The following is a 10,962-nucleotide window of genomic DNA, read 5'->3' on the forward strand; positions in this document are numbered from 1 at the left end:
TTAGATTTGCAGCACTGACATAGATGTCTCAACACAAAGGATTCCCTCATCCACCTTAGCTGTGTGGATTGGGGGGATCCATTCAATTTTTTTCGATCAGACGCTGATTGATAAAAAAAAAAAAGATCCATCTATGGGCAGCCTCCAGCTTACCTTACGTTATACAATCTGATTGTACAATATCTTTTGGATCTACCACCAACTATGTAGTACAAAGGCCTGCTTCATTGGATACTACTTAAATGAATTGTTTAGGTTGTCTACATATTACAAAGTTTTCGTAATTCTAAAAGAGATTGTGCAGAGATTGTACAATCAGATTGTATAGTGTATGCTATACCTATAGTGAAGTGTTCTTTTGCGTAAGTACTAACAGTGACAAATGTTTTCCCTGTTATCTTTATTCTCACCTATGCAGATTTGTTTGCCCAGGAGCTTTGTCTTTGAGTTCATCAAACACCCTGACACATTGTCTAAAGCTGTTTACACACTAGGGTTGCACCAATACCTGTTTTGTACCAACAATAGCTCAAGTACTCGCTGATACCAGTTGCCAATACCTTTGCTGTGCGGTTTGAGCTTTTACAAAATGAGTGGGCTCAAATCACACTGTAAAGAATCACATTTGATTTGAACAGGAATGTGGTGCGATTCCTGTCTGAATCACATGTGGTTTCCCGCACCACTCCAGTGTGAACCCAGACTGAAGTCATTATGACAAGCCTGGGTTCACACAATAGCGGTGTGGGAAACTGCATGTGATTCAGACAGGAATCACACCACATTCCTGTTCAAATCATATTTGATTCTTTACAGTGCGATTTGAGCCCACTCATTTAGTATGAGCTCAAATCGCAGAGAAAGTATTGGTTTTAGATATTGGAGCATTTGCACAAGTACAAGTACTCTTGCAAATGCTTAGTATCAGCAACGATACCGGTATCAGTGCCACCCTAGTACATGCTATTTTTTTTTCCAGCAAGCTGAACAGATTCCTGCATCCACTCAAAACAAGGTGGATGGAGGAATCCCCCCTCTGTGCCATTGTACTCTGACAGCAGGACTCCTCCACTGTCAGAATACAATGATCAGCGCTGCAGCCCGCAGATCATAGTTCTAGAGCACTATTTACAATCTAATGGTAATAGTGGTGCACTCTGCAAACATCACATGTGTTTTTGTGTGCTGCAAATGCTTCTACTAGCTCCGACCCCTGTGCTCTGCAACCATGGGGGGGTGGGGGGGTGGGGGGGTGGGGGGGGGGCATTTTGGCATCTTCGCCCTGGGCACTGGAATACCTTGTCCCTCCAATGGTGCTTTGCATTTGGTAAAGTCCATTCATTCCAAAATCAAATGTACTATCAGCTCAGAAAACACTCTATGAATGGAGGAGGTGGACCTTTAATTTATTCGCTGTCCTCCACTCATACAGTTTTTCCATTGCGGGAGCTGATAGAACAGCTTCTATGAATAGAGGAGGGAGCAGAAAGGGCGGGCATCATCAGCACTTTTAATGAGCATCTATGACAGGTAAAGTGGCTTGTTTTAGGCCCCGCAGCACCAAAAGATCACAGATGTGGTTGTATATGGGAACAGAGGAACACAGCAGCCACCAGCACAAAGAAGTACTGTCCCTCTTGCTGATTGAACTTCTTGCCACCCCCAGGATCTAAATCTCTGGTGCCCAAGGGCTGCATGATGCAGTCCAATTGGTACTTTTTGTGTGGCCCTTGGGGGCCCCTGTGTTTCCCTATTGCCCTGTTATAGCAACAGTCTTATGAAACATAGACCCAGTCTCCAACAACTCACATAGCAGGTTTACAGTCACTAAAAGTCTTCTGTATCATGTCTGCAGTCTCTGACCATCTCTTGTATCATGTTCCCAGCCTCTGACCTTCTCTCGTACATAATACCCCGTCCGCAGTCACTGACACTCATGGAAGTACTGTCCCTGGTGTTGATTGAACTCCTTGCCACCCCCAAGATCTAAATCTCTGGTGCCCAAGGGCTGCATGCAGTCCAATTGGTACTTTTTGTGTGGCCCTTGGGGGCCCCTGTGTTTGCCTATTGCACTGTTATAGCAACAATTATAATACCAGTCTCATGTAATATGTCTCCAGTCTATGACTGTCTTATGAAACATGGACCCAGACCCCGTCTCCAACAACTCACATAGCATGTTTACAGTCACTGAAAGTCTTCTGTATCATGTCTGCAGTCTCTGACCATCTCTTGTATCATGTTCCCAGCCTCTGACCATCTCTTGTTAATGTCCCCAGTTTCTGACAATCTCTTGTTAGATGTCCCCAGTCTCTGACCATCTCTTGTACCACGTCTGCAGTCTCTGACCATCTCTTGTACCCTGTCCGTAGTCACTGACACTCATGGAAGTAGTGTTCCTGGTGCTGATTGAACTCCTTGCTACCCCCAGAATCTAAATACCCCAGAGTGATAATGTAATTTTTTTTTTTTTTTTCAAATATATATTTTATTAGTTTTTATAGAAAAAGGGCAGAGCCCAAACAAAATACCACAATGGTACAAAATAGAAAAGTGAGGTCACAACCTCCTGACATTACATCATAATAAAGCATAGTATATTTAAAAAAAAAAAAAAAAAACTTGTCAACCTAGTTCTGTGTTATGTTATTATCACTGACGTGTACATCTTCACATTGTTACATCATCTCAGAACTTCAAATTCCGTGTATACTCATAAAGATCAGCGGTCTATATCTCAGTTGAGCATTCAGTCTTTATATAAAGACCTAACTACGTCAGTCAGGAGGCAGCTACCAGAGAGTGAATTAAAGAAATAGAAAAGCAAGTGATAGGAAAGAAAAGAAGGAAAAGTTTGGGGAGGAAAAATGGGGAAGGGAAGGTGGGGAGGGGGGTGGTTGGGTGCCAACGGAAGCTTTTAGCTAAGCAAGTCTTCCTTTAACAGAAGGACTATAAGTTGTTAGTGAGTAAGGTTCCCAATAAGGGCTTTACCTTCATCTGAATATTTAAACATATTCCAGAGCGTTCAAGTTTTCTTATAAATTGCTTGTCTATCTTGAGCCGTCAGTATAATATCTTCCATTTTGTTTATGTCCTCTACTTTCCGTAACCACATCAATATGGTTGGTGGGGAATTTTGTTTCCATAGCATGGGGATACAGGACTTGGCTGCATTTGTTCGATGGCGTAATATGGATTTTTTTTATAAGTTTTGAGCGGTATGGAAGAGACATGGAGTAGGAAAAATGCCGGGTCATTCGGAATCTGGAAATCCGTGAATTTTTGAGAAATAGAGCGGACTGCAGTCCAGAAATTCGTCAGTCTAGGACAGGACCAAAACATGTGTAGTATCGTTCCCTCTTCCTCCTGACATCGCCAGCAATATTTGGACGTATCGGGAAATATAGTATGTAAACGACTAGGTGTTAAATACCACCTCGTCAGGATTTTATAATTCATCTCTTGTATTTTAGTACATATTTAGGATTTAAGGTAGAGAGCTATCATGTTTTGTTTCTGGACTGCCGTGAAATTGCACTGAAGGTCTGTTTCCCACTTTACAATGCATGGCAGGTTAGGTGGTTGTGGAGGATAATGTAATTTTTAAAGAAACAAGTTGGGTGAAGCTTGAGGCTGTGACATTACTACACATACGTGAGCATTGCCGAGGATTTTGGGATATGGTATTTTATATGTGGCTTTTCAATCCATTTGTTTGTGTTTTTACCAATTTTAATAAATGTAGTAATCAGATTTACACTATGGGAGGTGGCATTTGCATTTCATTACATGTATGATGCCAATATATTATGAATATTGAGTGAGCGATTTGGAGGCCAGTGATTGTCCCATAGTGTGGAGGAACAACCTGCTTAATACAATCGCTGTATATGACTTCTTGTGTGAGGTTAGCATATGCTCTGGTATGATAATGCTACTGAGCGCAGATTGAGCGATCAAGAGGCGAACAATTGCCCTATGTAATTGTGCAGAAGAGCATCTTACTTGACACAAAAACTGTTTGTGACTTCTCATGTGGAAGTGGCATATGCTCTGGTAAGCCTCAGAGAGCTTTGTGTTTGTGAAGGATACAGAAATCCTGCTTCTACGGTTTTGAACTCACCCTTCAGAGGACTATTGTCCTGCATGAGGTTCACTTTTCAGGGAACTTTTGGTAGAGATATTTATTCTCTTTTAAACTCACTTGGAGGTTTTTTGTTTTTCATATTTCCATTGAATATTGTATTTGTATTCACAATGGTTATTGAGCTAACTCTTTGGTGTTGGTTCACCCTTCTGCAGAATATGAGTCATACTATTTACTATTGAGCTCGCTCTGCAGGGTGTTGTTTCACTTTTCAGAGGTTGTTCTTTTTTCCACTTTAGTTCTGGTACTTAGCGCGGCACTTAAATATTTCCAACTCCTGCACAGGATTTCCAGACTCATGTTTTAAGGCCCAAACACTGTTATGTGCTGCTTTAGCCCCATCCATCCCATTGTCAGGAATGCCAAAAGTTCCCAATCATGCCAATAGGCTAATTATGTGTGCCCCACTGGTGGCTGCCGCTTTCTTGAAAAAGATTACTTACATGCAGTTGACAGCGATCTTCCCACTGAAGTTTCAGTCATGAAACTGATGGTCAAGGGGGTGTGGCCGGCAGCCGGAGCTAATGGCTGTGTGAGGAGAGCTCCACAAGAACCACCAGCATCCAGCGCAATCCAGCAACACGGACAGCCATCCCAGACATTATCCAGGCTCCATGCACTCAGGAGACCATCCTGATAGTCATGGGCAAAAGAAAGAAGGGGCTGAGAAAACTGACCGACTTCTGTCCATTGGCGAGTACTCTTAGGCCGCAAGATGGCGCTGAGGCCTCCTGATCACGGTGCACAGCAGCCGCACTGGCACCTCTCCTAATCCAGCGGGCTCATCATCCCAACATAGCAGCGGAGGGTCCACACCTGGGGCTTTTCCCATCAACAGCCCACAAAAATCAGCCCAGAAGAGGTCCTCTGAGCACAAGTATTCAGGTGACCCTGGGGATTACAATGAGTCACAGGACAGCACAAAAGATTTTGTGGAGCAGATTAATTCCCCACCATAGGGCAACCTCTAAGTGACACTGTGATGAGGTACATGCTAGTAACACTCAGGGGATCACTGCACAGAGACATGATGCACTGTATCTCACAACTGAAATCCGATGTCTCATCTATAGGAGACAGGGTCAGCCACATTGAGGACAAAATGGGGGAATTCACTGTTGCCCACAATGAATTTAATTTAACAAGGGGTTAAATTCTGTGTTACATTTATTCATTTATATATTTACCCTTTCAGATATGTGGTCAGTAAATGCAAGGATTAAAACACACAACACAAAGAATGTAATAAAAAGTTTTACTTAGCTTTGATTAAAGATGTATTACAGATGATACGATACAGGATAAATATAGCATATTAAATTACAGGGGACCCCATAACTACTTAAAGTTCTGGAAAGCGATGATCTGTTCAAAATCTAGGCACATTCATGTCCCACATTCATGTCCATAGAAGAAGTCCGCTGGCCTGCTCTATTGTCTGACCTTTTAAAGGCTAGATGGAAGGCGCGAAAAAGCTAGTTTTATCTGGTACTAACAAAAGACTAACCATAATGTTCTCAAGACAATGACCCTCTGTGAGTGACATCTGTGAGCTCAGAAACATAATATAAATATATATATATATATATATATATATATATATATATATATATATATATATATATATATATATTACACACACACCTTAAAACTATTACTAAGTCTTGTAATTCAATAACTAAAGTTTTATATATGAATATAGACCCCATACTACAACATAATGAAACAGAGGGAGAATGGCAAGCTATGAAAGACAAAATAGCAGATTTAGAAGACAGGTCGCGAAGTAACAACATCAAACTGCGGGGGGTAGAAGAATCTGTAACCCCTGCTGAGCTAAGGCAATATGTCCAACAATTCATAGCGGCCATTTTACCTGATACCCCTGATAGGGAAGCGATAGTGGACAGAGCCCACCGCCTTCCAAAACCAAAGTTCCTACCTGAAAAGGTTCCCAGGGACGTTATCACTTGCATCCACTTTTTCCACGTCAAAGACGAGATCATGCGTTACACTAGGAGAAATCAACCCCTCCCAAGTCCCTTCTCTGGCATATCTGTATTTGCAGACCTGTTGCAACACACCATGATGGCACGCAGGAAATTGTCTACACCTACCAAACTGCTGCCAAACCACAAGATGCCATACTTGTGGGGCTTCCCCACAAAAATCCTCATCACAAAAGATAACCGCACCATGTCATCATGACAATTGAAGACGGGTTGGCCCTGGGCAAGGAGATGGAATCTGCTACCAGAAGACACCAACATCATCCCTCTACATCCCCACCACAAAGATTGTCTCCAGAATGGCAAGCAGCATAATCTCATTGCTATCACTACCCACTACCTTTCGTGTGTGTGTGTATGTATGTGTATATATAATATATATGTGTGTGTATATATATATATATGTGTGTGTGTGTGTGTGTGTGTGTGTATGTGTGTATATGTATGTATATATATATATATATATATATATATATATATATATATATTAATAATAATAAACTTCAGGTGGGTTACCCTCTTTTCTTAGATCCTGTCCGATCAAGGCACCGTCAAGGTGGACTCCCAACCTTCCACCATAAATGGATAGAAAAAAGACGTGGACCGATGCTTGATGCAAAAAGTGTCTTTACTGAAAATGTTCCAATTAGTACAAGCAAGCCACTGTACAGTTCCGAGCGCACATCGCTCTTCAGCTCTTCGTAATGACCTTAACCATCTCATTTATACATAAAGAATTGTCCTCGCTGTCTGAACAACTTACCAAGATTGAATCAGAATTACGCTCAGCAATGAGTTTGGAGGAATTCAACAGATGTAAAGAGTTGGCTGATGAGAATATTAATAAATATCAGTTTGAATTGGAAACTAGGAAACGCAACAAATTTGATCGGGACATTGAGGATTATGAAAGAAATCAGGTATACCGATGGCCCCGTCCTTACAATCGACGAGGTCGTAACGAATATGGTAACCACAGGAGAGACATGTCCGATAACTCTTCAGCTAATACAGACACCGATTCCTCATCTAATTTTTTGCAAGGAGATCGGATAGAGTTGTCCACTACCCGGATGCAAACCAGATCCCGTTACAACAGAGAAGGGAGTCAAGACGGATATCGTTACACACGAGGCAACCGTGGCCGATCAAGGGAGACTTAGTACACAATATCTCCAGGCAGGTCTTGTCATCAGAAGAGGTAGGACTTTTTAACCGTGGTTTATCATATTGTCCTAAAAGTCATTTAGACCCTTTCCAGTTAGACCAAGATCTGTATCGCCTTTTTCGTAATATTAGATGGAAGGTTCATTTTCTTCATAAACCATTTATTCAGAATGAAACAACTGAAGGGAGGTTGGATAACAAATCCTTGGGACTGATAACGAAATCTAAATCTGTTCCCCCCACTACTTATGTACCGGTTGAAATGTTTGTACAAGAAGTTACCCGAGACATTAAACGTCTGATTCAACAAGTAGACTTTAAAGATCGTGTACCTAATAATTTGTCTCCTCATGAAAAATCAGCCTTGCGAGAGTTAACTAAGCAGAGAGATATCATTTGTAAGCCCGCGGATAAAGGGGGTTCGTGGTTATTATGGATCCTCAGGCATATGAAAATGAGATTAAGCGCCAACTGGATGATGACACAGTATATAAACCCTTACACTCTGATCCCACATGGAGTATTAAAAAAAACTTTAGAAAATATTGTCAAGCCAGCATTTAAGGAAGGGCACATTTCGCATGACCTTCAAGTTTTCTTGTTACCATCACATACCCGTGTCCCGGTTTTATACACACTTCCCAAGATCCATAAGGATAAACAGTCCCCACCAGGGCGCCCGATTGTATCAGGGAATGACTCGATTTTTGTACCCACAGCCAAGCTATTGGACAGAGTGTTATCGCCGTTGGTGAAAAATACTCCATCCTTTATCAAGGACTCTGGTGACTTTCTCTCCAAAATTAGGGACTTACCACCTATCAAAGAGGATTTTATTCTTGTCACTTGGGATGTAACTAGCTTGTACACGTCAATTCCACACAAATCTGGTACTAAAGCAGCGATCAACCTGATTAGGGAATGTCGGAAATACTCGGATGCACAGATTCTCTTTTTTGAAAAATTGTTTAATCTGATTTTGCATAACAATTATTTTCTTTTTAGGGACCAGTTCTATGTACAACTCACGGGGGTTGCTATGGGCTCCAATGTTGCCCCGCCATATGCATGTTCTTTCATGCATGATTTTGAACAGAGGAACATTTTTTCTAATGGAAGTTTTCGGGAACATTGCGCCACCTGGTGGCGATATATAGATGACGTTTTTGCTATATGGCGGGGCAACATTGAATCTCTTAAAGCCTTTAATGAAACCAATAATAGTTTCTCATCAAATATCCAGTTTCAAATACATATCGGCGGGGACTCGGTCCCCTTTCTAGATACACCGGTATATGTTAAGCAGGGATTGATTGAAACGGATATATACACTAAGCCTACGGATAGGAATCAGTTACTTAGGTATGACAGTTACCATCCCCCTCATGTGTTTGGGTCTATTGTCAGAAGCCAACTGCTTAGAGTTATACGTATTGTGAGTGATATTACAATAAAAGATCAGAGACTGGACGAGATGTGCTGTAAGTTTAAAGAGCGGGGTTATCCGGAGGGCCTGATCAGATGGGAACTAAATAGAATCCTGAAACCATCTGATAATTGTCAATATAATAAAAAATATCATCCTGACAGACCCAGGATCCCATTTGTCTTCCAATTTAATAGCTATAGTGATAAAATATTTAATGTATTAAGAAAGCATTGGGCGATCCTAAGACGATCATACCCACAGATAGAAGAATTCCAACAGATCCCCATGAAGGCTTATCGGCGCAATAAAACCCTGCGTGATTTTCTGGTACGATCTGAATTCAAACCTGAAAATCAGGAGGAGAGAAGGGTCACCTTTCTCGGTAGGAAAAAGAAGGGTTGTTATCCTTGTCTTGGTTGCGTCCAATGCAATCTGATGCTTAAAGGCGATCATTTTTTTCATCCTGTAACGAAGACTAGGATAACAATAAATGGTTTCTACACATGCCAGTCCTCTTATGTGATTTACATTCTTATGTGCCCCTGTAATTTGATTTACGTATGCGAGACGACCCAGGAGTTAAAAGAACGCATTGCACAGCATCGTAGTACAATTCGACATCCTCAGTCGGGTCTCCCTGTGTCGCGTCATTTTGCCGAGATGGGACACAGGGACACTGACTTAAGATTTATGATATTGGAAGAAATTCCCCGTGATAAAAGAGGGGGGGACAGGATTTTAAAACTGAAGAGACGTGAGGTCTGGTGGATTAATAAATTACAGTCCTTGCATCCCGATGGTATGAACAAGGACTATGATTTATACTTATTTGTATAGGATATGACAATTTGACACATGGGGATCGTAGTCATGTTTTATATGTATTATACTCCCGTAGATCGTTTGGAAGGAATTCCTGTTGGGAATGTGAAACAAAAGAATACTAGCTGGAATCTTTGATGAGATCTGAGAAACGACCAAGAATGTCATTACTAATATGATAATATATTGAATGTGATGTATATCTAAAAGAGTTCACTTGCTACATAATATCGTATTGATGGAAGATGAGAGAGAAATGCGCATATTAGGATGACTATGTATATAGTAGAATGTATATTGAAGGATAGGAAATATCTTCACTTTGTTTGGCTGAAATAATAAGGGTTAATTACCTTATTAGGTGGTTGTTTGTCTGTTTTTTAGTAATTAAGTTGATACACATGTGTGAGGCGGACTGGGTGTGAATAAGAGGAAATCTGTGTTTTGGCTTTTCACACACAGCCAAAATAGCCTGACGAAGAGCGATGTGCGCTCGGAACTGTACAGTGGCTTGCTTGTACTAATTGGAACATTTTTAGTAAAGACACTTTTTGCATCAAGCATCGGTCCACGTCTTTTTTCTATATATGTATGTATGTATGTGTGTGTATGTAATATATAAAATATAAAATTCTCCTCGGTTTTCATCTGAAACAGGATGTCTGTTCTAGGTTGTTGGTAGCTAAATCCCCCCTCAAATCATTGCGAAAGTTTTCGCACATAGTGAACTTGTTCACCTTTTTATGCTTTTGTTCCTAATTTTATTTGTTTTCTATGTTCCAACTGTACCCGAGGAGCACTATGAAGAAGCCACCTTAATTCTACACTGACTATCCATTGATGAAGAATTCACCACCTTAGATCGGCACTGGCTGGCTATTCCTGACCCAACAGCACCACCTACAGGTAAAAAAAACTACAATTGCTACAAAATAGATTACCATCAACCCTTAAGATCTTTTATAACCGCTTACCGGCCGGCTCACGCCGATATACGTCGCAGTCATGATAAAAATTGCTGATCGCCGCCATTACTCGTAAACAAAAAAATTAATAAAAATGCCATAAAACTATCCCCTAGTTTGTAGACGCTATAACTTTTGCGCAAACCAATCAATAAATGCTTATTGCGTTTTTTTTTTTTCCAAAAATATGTAGAAGAATACGTATTGGCCTAAACTGAGGAAAACATTTTTTTTTAATATATTTTTTGGGGTGTGTGTGTGGAGATCGATATACCAAAAGAAAGGTCTATTTGTGGGGTAAAAAGGGCATCAATTTTGTTTTGGAGCCACGTTGCACGACTGCGCAATTGTCAGTTAAAGCGATGCAGTGCCGAATCGCAAAAAGTGCTCTGGTCTTTGGGCAGCCAAATGGTCCGGGGCTTA

Source organism: Aquarana catesbeiana, linkage group LG01, assembly GCF_042186555.1.
Source record: "Aquarana catesbeiana isolate 2022-GZ linkage group LG01, ASM4218655v1, whole genome shotgun sequence".
In the NCBI taxonomy this organism is placed as follows: Eukaryota; Metazoa; Chordata; class Amphibia; order Anura; family Ranidae; genus Aquarana; species Aquarana catesbeiana.